Here is a 12,376-nt window from a genome sequence, read left to right on the forward strand (position 1 = left end):
AAATAACTAAAGAAATGTGTGCATGTGTGGTATATGTGTGTTTTAATATGTTAACTACTTTATATTTAGAATCATTTATTGATTAAAAAAAGCTGAAAATAGAATGAAAACATAGTCAATACTTATGAGTCATAATTAAATCTTAAGTGTATTACCTACTTTCTAAGTTTTTTTTTTTTTTTTTCTATACACAACTTTTATTGCATCTTTAAAATATAACAAATCTGAGGAATCATCTGACATCTTGGAGTTTCTGTAGCTGGACAACTTTGACCTTATTCATTAGTCTACTAAGCTGTTCCTTTTTCAGAAACAGATACCATTCAAAAAATTTTTGTTGTCCTTGTTTTTAACTCTCATGGCTTGTTGAATCAAAGCAGCTGAATTGGATACAAGTTCAATGTCATTTCCTTCAAGAATTAACTCATCTTTCTGGGCATGAGATACTGAACAAGCAACACCTGACCTCATCTGAACCCCACAGATGTATTTTTCACCCAAAGAACTTCGGATTTCAACAAGAGAACCATTCTCCTAAATAATGACGTTGATGGGGAAGTGAGCATACACAAACCTCATCTTGTAACAGAAGCCAGTGTAACACCCTTGGATCGTGCTTTCTACCTGACTATAGATAGTGCGAACAGTAGCCAGTTTCCTTCTATTTCCTCACCACTTATCAACTTGGAGCCTCTTCTTTTTCTTTCCAAGGAGACTGAGTCCTACAGTGATTTGATTGAAGTCCCTCTGCAGGGTGCCTCTGGGGCCCTTCACAATAACTGTGTATCCCTTCAGAGTAATGTCCACATTTGCTGGAATGTTGACAGTCTGATCACAGAGAATGGTCTTCAGCCTTGTAGTAGATGTAGCAAAGAAAGCAGTACTTTCTAGATTTTTAGCTGAGATTCATGGTTAACTTTCAGAAGATATGTAAACTCCCTGAACTTTTAATCAAAACTATTGTGTATCTGTGTACACATATATTTTTCAAAGAAAAAGTCATTAGTTTATCAGCTTGTAAAAAGTATCTACAACCCAGAAAATATCAAGGGTGCTACATTATCTGTCCTGAATATTCAGTGTAAATTTAAAAAATAAATAAATATAAATTATTAATGCAATTATTCCCAGAGTTAGCATGAAATAAGACTAGTTAGTTTTTTTTCTTTTTTTTTTTTTCTGGAATGGTATTACTGAAATATTCAGTGTAAAAAACAAATATTATCCCATAGCAGCATGAAAAGAGTTTTTCATGAATTCAATAACCCAAGAGAAGAGAAATATAACTATAAGTTGAATGATGAAATTCATTTAAAATAGTGTTCTCCAGTGGAAAGAGCCTCATTAAAAATGAATTTAATTTCACAATATTTCATGCAATTTCTATTGGAATTAGCTTTTTCTGCCCAGTTTAGCTAATGTTGTGCTAATATGTTAAACAACTTATATCATCTGGAAGATATTTATGTGTGAAATTGTTGGTGATGATTAATTAGGCAGAGATTGCCCTTTATTATATTATTAAAATAAGCAAATAAAATTATGTTTTTTTTTTAGATATTGACAGATGTTTTGGTTGGCAGATATGTTATAGGATGCATACTTACATTTGAATTTCAGGTAAATGATGAGTAATTTTTAGTATAACTATGTTCCAAATATTGCTTGGGGCATATTTATACTAAAAACATTATTTGCTGTTTACTTAAAATTAAAATTTAACTGTGTATGCTGTGGTTTTAGTTGCTAAATTTAATATTTAATATATGCATATTAAATGCTAAAAATTACTTCAGAGGCAATAGAAAATAACTTCTGTTTATTGCATTAAATCTTAAAATGGGCAGTATAAGAAAGAAATTCCTTTGAGAGTTAATATTCCCTTATCAAAACATAAAGAGTAAATGCATTTTCTCTGTCACAATAGTGGACTAATATATACCCAGTAAAGAAAAAGTCAAACAAATTTAAATTTTAAAGAGAGATGTATTATTATGTTTGGTAAAAGAAGGGTTCAAATATTACATTTCATAGGACTATCTTTTCTATTGCAAAATGATGCTCTTAATAAATAAATACATTTCAGGATTGGAGTTGTTTTGTTAAAAAAAATGTTTATAGGTAGAATATAACAAATGATGAATAAAGTGTTGGAACCCTGTAACATTGATAAATATGGATTTACCATGTTTACATTTAAATTAGTAGCCACAGACCTATCCTGATGTAGAGCAAGGGAGGAAAAGTAAATGGGAGAAGAGCACTTGAAAATTGAGGAAGAGAGGATAAATGAGCCAAAGAAAATCTTGGAGGTGGAAGGGTAAGGGAAAAGAAAAAGTAGACTTGAAGAATAGCAAAGACTTAAATTAGCAAGTTGGATTGAGAATGTTCTATTTGGAAGAGAAAATATATAATTCATAGAGTTTCTCAAGGTTGAAGAGCCAGTTGAGAAAGGCAGGCAGAAGGGTGAGATGGGGTTGAGAGATGGTATTCATGCAAATTCCAGATGGGCTGTGTAGGACAGCAACACAATGAGCAATTGCAAATCATAGGGTTGAGGTTGTAGGTGTTAGGAGGTGAATTTGAGTGAGTAATGTGATGAGCTTAGTGTATCATACACCGTATTAGTTGTTATAAATAATTCAGTAAGAGTACATGATTTCTACGGCCAATTAGTGTTCACTATGTGTATATACCAAATAAAAATTTTTATTGGGTAATAGAATATGAGGCTTGTCTAAATGGCATGCTTGGCTCATCCTCTTGCACCTTACTTGGGTCAAAGAAGGTGTGAGGAGTATTCACTCATTTACAAACTTATTGTTTGTAGAAGAGGAACCCTATCTTGTGACTGCAAATCATCACATAGTACATGAAATGAAAAAAAAATTAATACATATTAGTTGAATAAATTGATGAGAGGAGACCCAGAGGTATTCATAAATATTGCACGAAAGAAGCTTCATTTCCTAATAAATAGCTTGCTCCTATACTTAAGAATAGAAGTTTAATCTGCTTTAGTCAGTAAGGAAAATTAGTTTTCTAAAAAGGAAAGCAAAAGCCTCTGCTCCTTGAATATCAATTTCAATATTCTGTGTCAACATATATTAATAGAGATTCAGATATGGAAACCAAATATATTTTTAATAATGTATAGCTAGAGCATTATCCCAAATCAAATTTAAATGGTAAAAAATACTAATCTCTTTTATATTCTCTGTGAAATAAAACTTTTAAAAAATAAAGTACTTATATGTTTTAAAAGACAACAAAATAGGCATATAGGAACCCATGCTGAGGTAGTTATAAAAAACATATAAATCATTTACGATAATATGTTCTTGAAGTGCTCATAATATTTTGAAGACTTGGAGAATATCTACCCTTCTACTCAGGTTCCCAGAGCTATTTAGCGGATTAAAACTCAGCTAGTTGTAACACATGTCCTTTTAAATTAGCTTTTTAAAAAGACATTTTTATTATTTTTAGAAGCTATCTTTATTAGGAATGCCTCATTTCTAATTCAATTCATTTATACCTAAAACAGACTTACAAGGAAAAAGCAAATCAAGACACAGGAAGCTATAATTTCATGCTTTCTAAATGGGAAAATTTTTAAGAAGCCTGACAATATCAAATGCTGTAGGATGTATGTGGATCAACATTGCTGTTGAGTCGAAATTTGTTTGACTATTCAAAACAATTGAGCACTCTGTTGTAAAAAATATCTTTGGACTCATTTCTAGAAAAAACCTCTGTACAAGTACACCATAAGACAAGTGCAAGAATAGAAGCAAACCTGACAAAATTAATTAAAAAATTGTGACGTTTTCGCAAAATGAAACATTCGCAAAATGAAGAAACTATAGCATTATGGAAGTGGTCGTGTGACACTGGATTCTCCCCTTCCGCACTGAGGCACTCATTCTTCCAGCTGCCAGGAGCGTTGCTAATAGGCGATAGCTGAACCTCTCCTAGGGAATCACCCTTAATCAAAGATGGCTGTCTCCACAGGGGCAGCCTACATCTAAGAGGCTATGAAGTTCTGGCCATCTTCATTCAATTTGGGACTTTTCTGAACGACCACCCTAGCTTCAGAGCTTTCCCTGGATTTGGCCAAGTTTTCCCTTGCAACTGCATTGCAGTTCAGTATCTCCCTTACTTAATTCTTTCCTTAATCCTTGTAAGTGTGGTTCCTGAGAGCACTTCCCAATAACTCACTTTCACACAAATTTTTTTCAGAGTCTACTTCCTAGGAAACTTAACTATGAATATTTTATATATTTTTTTCACATCACCCTAATAAACATAATTTAATATATGCAGTAAAGAAAGTTCTTTTAACTTTTTAAGTAAGTTTTTATTAGGGAAAAAATTATTGAGAATATAATCTATAGTAAAAATGTGCCTAAAAAAACAATTACATAATAACTATGTTCAAAACGATATGTGTCTCATCATAACATTTGACCACACTTGATTTACTGAGGAGTTGAGTAGTTAATCTTGACAATGGTAGGAAGTGTCCAGGGAGCAGAGACTCCTTCAGTGTTACTGTAATTTCTACAAAGTGTTTCCTCTTTGATACTGTGTACTTCTTTGCGATAGTTTCAGACTATTCCTTCCTCTAGGAATAATGAATAGAATTGCCACTTATTCAATTATTCAGAAGAAAATTTCTAAATAATAATCTTTGATTATTTAATAATTGCTATTTCATGTGAGAAAGTCAGCTTTATTCATAAAATAACTAGCCTCTGTTTGTGTTAGTTTAACCTTTAGTTGGGTTTCATGTTGTAATGATCTACTTATTTCTGCTTTCACCCTTGACCAAATTCTAACCTTAGATTAGACTTGTTTGTTTATTCTTTCTTAGAATCTACCAGTGAATGAAAACATAGCATTGTTTAATCCTCTTTCAAATGGCAAAGTTTAATGGGGTTACACACTGGTGATAAACTCATTTGGGAAATGAAACTGATTATGAAATTGTGTCACAACTTTTTTTAGGCTAATGCCTTTTAAATAACTCAAAGTGAGAGTTTTAAAACTGAGTTGTGTGGATCCATTTTGAACTTTGTTTATGAGAGGGTGAAATAATCTGGTTCTGTGAGCCAGGGACTATGTAACTTTAGTCCCTTAGTCACTCTGGTCCTTATTCGTCTCATTTACAGAATAAGAAAATTGAACTACATGACTTTCATGGATGCTACAGGGCTCTGTGATTTCTATGATTTGCCTCTTTCTGCTCATGAATGTGACTCCAATATATACAGGCAAAAACAGATCAAAGATATAGCCCCATGTCTAGGACTTTGTGAGCCACTAATAAATAAGTGAAGGGTACTTAGAAAATAAATCATGTAAATTAACTCTCTATTTGAACTTATTCTTCCTTCTGCTTGGAATTCCTTTCCTCATTTCTTCACATGGCAGGTTCCTCATCACTTTTTTTCAGATCAAATGTCACTTCCTCTATGTTGTCCTTTTTGACTACCTATCCCAGTGGAAAATCCTTTATTAAGGTCCAGCTTATCCCCTGAGAAATAGGTTTGTAAAACTTCTCTACAAGAGTTATTTGGGAAAAGTTACATAATGGCCCTATTAATTATAAATACATTATTTAAATATTAATGAGTTAAATAATGTACTGGAAGGAAGTGAGCATCCAAATGTAATGAGTTTAATTGATTAAAAGAGTTCTTTGAGATTAAACAATAGTTGCAGATATTAATTTTACTGCTTGAAATGTGCTGATTCAAGGGACTTAAACATTGAAAGCATTTGATTATTAAATACTGTCTTTAAAAAAATGTAAAAAAAATTGATTCAATTATTATTATTATTATTTCGGTCAAGCATGCAGGATCCATGAAAAAGGACTAATGTATCAGCTAAAGCCCTATTAAAGTAATAAATTTACCCTTGTAAAACTGGGGCAGTCATGTGATAGAGTTAGGATCCTTTCGAATGTGAGTTTCCTTATTTTTGATGATCTTGACCATTTTGAGGAGTGCTGGCCAGAAATTTTGTAGAATGTCTTTCAATTTGGATTTGTCTGGTGTTTTTCTCATAGTTAGACTGTGGTTATGTGCTTTAGGGAGAATGACCACAGAAGTAAAATGTAATTTCATCTGATAGTTTTGCTTTCTGTTCATCATTATGGGAAATTGTTCTGCATAATTATCTGCAATTATGTTATAGAGATTACAGATTATTGATAGAAAAAGTTTTGTTTATAAATTTATTTATTCATTTAATATCTAACTCCAAACAAAATAGATCAGATCTGTGAAAGAAAGTATTTGTCCAAACAAAATAGATCAGATCCGTGAAAGAAAGTATTTTTCTGTCTTGTCCATCATTCTATTCCGACAGTCTTGAAGAGTGTGGGGCATCTAGGAATGTGAAAGTGTGATGAATATTTGTTGAGTGAGTGAATAAATGAGCAAAAGTATCCTGTGTATGGGAAGCTGAATCCCATCTCGATTCCAGTGGAATGCTGTAGCTAATATATTGAGGAACATACTAAGGTGAGGTCTCTGAATATTGGTGTAATATCAAGAACTTGTCGCCCTTTGAGCTTTAAAGTAAAAAAAATAATAAATAGTAGTTGAGATTAGTCGTCTACAGGGGTACCCTAATCTAAGAGGTGATCTGAGATTGACAGATTTCATAAATCAAATTGGGAAGATCAGAGCTTACATAAATCTAGTCATGGGGACCAGTATATATCCTTTGGGAGATTTATCAAGTCAGTATCTAACCAGAACAATGAAAACAGAGGGAACTTAATACTAAAAGTTGGTAAGATGTTAGAAGTTTCAAAAGCAAAAATAAAGAGGTGAAAATTAGGAACAGCAGGATGATGCTGCTCCCTAAAACTGGAGAAACAACAGGGAAAACATTACCCATAATCGTAGCCCATGATCGCTGTGTCACTGAGGCTGTTATTCCCGGAGCTAAGCCGCCTGTGCAGGAACCCAGGAAACTGCACTTGCCTGCTTGCTGTTTCTGGTTCTGCTTCCACTGTATCCACTGCTAAAGGCACTCTCAGAGCTGGCAAAAAGAGCCTTTTCTTTTTTCCACCTTTCAGTCTTCTGTCAATGCCTCCATTGGATAGCAAATGACTACCAGTAGTCATATCTGCAAAAGGAGTCTAGGCAATGTATTTATAGGCTTTCCATGCCAGAAATAGAAAGAAGGCTTGGTTGAGAGACTACCAGTTACAATGAGCACAAGAGAAATGACTGAACTATAACTGAGATTTTATGCAGTCATAAAATCAGTAAAACTTTTATCGAAAACCTATTATGAAGATGGTATATAAAATATAAATGAGATGCTGTTCTAAATGTTTAGGAGACCCAAAATGTATAAGATGTAAGCCTTGGCAACTATAGGAATTACTACAGTGGGAACAGACACATTCGTAATTTAAAATATTATGATAGTAACAAATATCCTATTAGGAAAATAAACAAAGTAGTAAGACAAGACAAAGAGAAAATCATTGACTTTAACTAGGGAAACTTCTGCTTAAAAGGGTTAAGCTATGTAACTGAGTTGGCTTGGTTTAAATTCTGATTTTACTATTTTCTTTCTATATGACCTTAGGCAAAATTTTCAATCCCTTGTGCTTCACTCTCCTCTTCTATAAAACAAGAATAATGATGAAAATAACAGCATAACTTCAACAGATTATGAAAATATAATGGAGCCATTCATATGAACCTGAAAGTAAAGTATTATAACAGTCCTGGGACAAAATAAGGGCCTGTAAATATTTGTTTCTTGTAAATGTTTTGATTATGAGTTTAAAAAAAGAGTTGAGTATTTTCTAATCTGTGTGCTTCTATAATGGCCTGTGAACACAGCACTTTGATTATTAAACACAAGTATTCTACATCCTCAGGCAAGTATATCTTACTAGTAGAAAATCAAATTTTACAAATCAAGAATCCAAATTCGGCACCCAATAGAAAATTTATTTTTAGATTTGTGATTTTGTTTTTACACAAAATCTTAAGCATGTTAAAAATCCAAAACCTGGTTGCTCTCACTGCATCTAATATTGGAGATATCCCATGTGTTTGTCGAAGACAATAAAATTGCTTCTACAGTATTCCTTTGTATGTTATGAAGTCATAGAATTTTAAATATATATGAGTTCTTAAAGATCACATTGTCCAACTTTGCTCTCCACAGCTAAAGCTCAGAAAGATGAAGGAGCATGTTTAAAGCTAGGCATTAGCAAAGCTGAGAATAAATGAGATATTTCATTTTCTGTAACTGTGGGTCTTCTACTTTTTAATTGTCTCACTTATTGCTCATATTTCTTTTTTTTAGACTGAAAATGTTTCCTTTAACTTTTTACTATGAGGTTCAGTTTTATTAGTAATTTTTCTCAACTCTGGTTTATAGAAATTATTTCACTTCCCCCTGTTTTAGTGCGGGTCTGTGCTTTTCAAGAGTTAATATGCCCATTTTCTGTTTTCAAGAGTTTAGCAATTCAAACATATGTTTATTGTGTGTGTGTGTGTGTGTGTATATGTGTGTGTATATATATATACACACACACATATACATATATATATATATGAATACTGTGCATATGGGCATGATATATTATCTGTTTATATTTACATTATCACAATGAAAAAAGATTGTAAAATTTCCCATATATAAGTTAACCTATATCTTAAAGTGTAAATTCAGAAATCAGTCATAGAAATTAGTAGCATTATTGAAAATATAAGTGGAGAAATAAATTCATTTTATAAAGGCAACTTAATTTTTCAGAAGAATTAAATTTGAATATCGCCATTTTAGTGGTATTCAAGAAAAACTTTTGGTGACGGGATAGCATTTATAAGCAGAAATTTTTTGTCTTTTAAAATATGAAACAATAAGTGAAAAAACAATGTCGCTGAAGGCTTAGATATGCTTAACCTATGTTCAAATAAACTATTAGTGAAACAGAATGAAATAATCTTGTTTGAGAATGGCAAATAAGCTAGGACATTTGCGAACAGTGTTGACTAATAATTAAAGTATCACTTCCTTTGCTCCAGCCCAATGAAGACTATCTTCATTGACTTTCTCAGGAAGAGTGAGGATCTATTCTTTGTGACACTATACTTCCTACAGAATACCACTTATCACAGTTATTTTATTTGCTGTCTCTGCCTTCCTTACTTTAGGAGATCATCGAGGACAGACAGTCCTTCATTCATTCACTCATTCATTTATTCTCCAGTCCACTCATCCATTCAAATATTCATCATCAATATTTATTTTTGTATTCAAAAGACATTTTTTTGAATGCCTGCAGTAAGCAAACCACTTGAGACTGATGACGAACACTCTGTGTTTGACATCTATAGTTTACAAAATAGATGCCAGTAAATAAATATGGGGGATCTATTTCAAGTAGTTGTTAGGGTCTGTTATGCACTATTTATATGTCCTGGTGGTCCAGGTCTCAGGTAAAACAGTGGACTCCATATTTCCTGAGATACTCATGCTAAGCTTCATCTCTATTCTTTTGACAAGTGCTATCTTATAAAAAAATAAGGAAGGCAATCAAATCAAACACCATTGATACCTCAAATCCAAAACAACAAACATTGGCTGTAGAAAGCTTTTTGATATCAGAAACCAAAGGAATTGTCTGTGTAATAAACCTGGATTATGCCCTGCACTCCTACCATATACATCTCAGAGCCAGAGACTAGAGAATTTATTGATGCCAAATTGCATTGAGTGTTTCTTTATTAATTCCTCACCTTTTCCTGCTGTATCTCCTCTTCTCCCACTATGAACTTAATGCAGAGTGAATGTGACATTTTCTCAAGCTTGCGTTTTCTAATATGTTGTTACAAATTTTGTTGCCCCTTAGAACTCTAGGTACCTACAACCTCAGATAGGTGTGTAATGAGTACAGATAGCTTTTCAAATATTCTTGAGCCAATTTGAACATTCTGTAACGTCCTTCAATTTCTATGATGCCTTAGCCATATGGTAGAGTTTCAACCTCTGGAATGAGAATTGCTGGTAAATCTAGATCATATTTTGACATTTTGCCTCAATTTTTTTTCTCACAAGTTAACTACTGACATAGGTAGTCATGAGAGCCAATAGCAATTTGATTTCGGGCCCAACACTGAGAAGTGTACCTTCACGAGCACAGAGATGGCTTTCCTTACCCACTCATATAGTCAGCATAGCTATTTTTTATCAGATAAAAAATCTCTTACATGTGAAGCTCCTAAATTATCAAATATCCAGTGTTTTCAGTATATGTCTGTCTATAGGCACTTCATTTGTCTCCTCTTACCCCTATCTTTCTCCTCTTAACATAATGTGCTAATAGGCTTTTATAATAAATGTAGGAATTTAATCCTACCTTGGCCATGTAAAGATTTGAAAACCTATTCTACCTTAAATCCCTATCTCATAAAAGACACTCATAGAAAATAGCAGAAGAAACTTGTTTTGTAACAGGAGAACTATGTACCAGACAGTGGTCTTAGACAAAGTAAAATGATTCATTTTACTTTGAGCACATTTGAAGCATGGAGATATTTCTTGGAAGATGTGGTCCCATGACAATGAAACCTAGGAAATAAAATTTAGGACAATTAAGATAGACTAAAATGTTTAGAAGCCACTGGAAGATATTGAACAGAAAGTGGCATGATCTGATATATTTCAACTGGGTTAAATGTAAGGGTGAAGGAAATTTATGGAGAATATTATAAAACTATTAAAATAATCTAGGTCAGCAGTGGTGAAAAGTGGTTGGATTCTACATATATTTTGAAGGTAGACAGGATTTACTGATGGGTTTGATGTGAATATTAGGGAAATGGAAAAGTCAAGGATTACCACAAGATTTTTGGCTTATGCAACTGAAAGATGGAGGTACCATATTTTACCTAGATCAGATATATACATAAGAAAATTGCCCCAGTATAGGTGTTATTTAATTTCATATGATCAAAAAAGATCACCTAGGGCATGAGTGTAGATAGAAAAGGTTAGAGGTTAAGGACTGATCCCTGAAGCCCCTCACTACTTATAGGCTAGAGAGATGAGCAAAAAATCAATCCATAAACTAGGAGAAAAACCAGGGGAGTGTGGTGTCTCAGAATCCAAGTGAAGAACATCATCCAAGGAGGAAGGAATGACCAACTGTGCCAAATGCTGCTGTTAAGTCAGGTACAGTGAGGAAAGAGACTGGACCATTAAAGTCCAATGAGGAGAAGAACATCATTATTAGTTTTATAAAATTCATAAATATCTGTGGACAATTCTTTTCCATAGAGTGAGCTATGATCTCAAAAGAATTTTTTGTCATCATCTTCAAAGATTCTGAGTAAAAGGGCCTCTTTAAATGTTTTTTACAATCAATACAATACATAGACTGTGGACTTGAGCTATTACAGTTAGGATTTTGGTGTTATAGAGAACACCCTGTGTCTTGGAGAAAGCTACATTAACACAATTTATTTCTATCTGGTTAAGTTACAGATTGCAGTAACATGAAGAAGAAACATATTTTTCTATTTTCACATACAAGAAAAAAATACACAGTTGCTTGAAGGCTGACAACTGCCTTTTTCCAATTTGGTACAAGAAATATTTCTATTTTAACTATTTGTCCTATGTACTTTAAGTTTCTTTTTAAAAATTTTATTATTAGTTTCAAGTATGCACTACATTTGTTAGACATTTATACGGTTTATGAAATGATCCCCCTAATTACTCTTATCTTCCTTCTGGCTCTCTACCTAGCCATTATGTTACTGCTGATTGCATTCCCTATGCTCTGCTCCCCATCCCCATGACCATCTCTCAACTACTAATTTATACTTCTTTAAGTCTTCACCACTTTATTCCAGCTCCCCCTTCACTCCTCTTCCCTCTGGCCGTCACCAGATTGTCCTCTGTATTAGTGAGTCTGTTTTTGATTAGTTTGTTCTTTTCGTTCCTTAGATTCTGCATATAAGTGAAATCATATGGTATTTATCTTTCTCTGTCTGACTTATTTTGCTCACCATAATAACCTCTAATTCCATCCATGTTGTTGAGAATGGTAGGATTTCATTTTTTTATGGCTGAATAATATTTCATTATATATATGAATCATAACTTCTTTAATTGTCTGTTGATGGGCATTTAGGTTGCTTCTGTATCTTGGCTATTTTAAATAGTGCTGCCATGAACATAGGGATGTATAGATCTTTATAAATTATTTTTGTTTTTTTTTTTTTTTGGATAAATACCCAGAAATGCAATTGCTGGGTAAATAGGTATATCACTTTTTAATTTTGCAAGGAATCTCTATATTGCTTTCCGTAATGGCTCTACT

General features: G+C 33.0%; 1 pseudogene; it reads right to left on the reverse strand.

Moving 5' to 3' along the window:
- Positions 1 to 306: 306 nt before the first annotated feature.
- On the reverse strand, positions 307 to 7,144 carry LOC107196346 (annotated as a pseudogene).
- Positions 7,145 to 12,376: the final 5,232 nt, after the last annotated feature.

Source organism: Pteropus alecto, unplaced genomic scaffold, assembly GCF_000325575.1.
Source record: "Pteropus alecto unplaced genomic scaffold, ASM32557v1 scaffold3, whole genome shotgun sequence".
In the NCBI taxonomy this organism is placed as follows: Eukaryota; Metazoa; Chordata; class Mammalia; order Chiroptera; family Pteropodidae; genus Pteropus; species Pteropus alecto.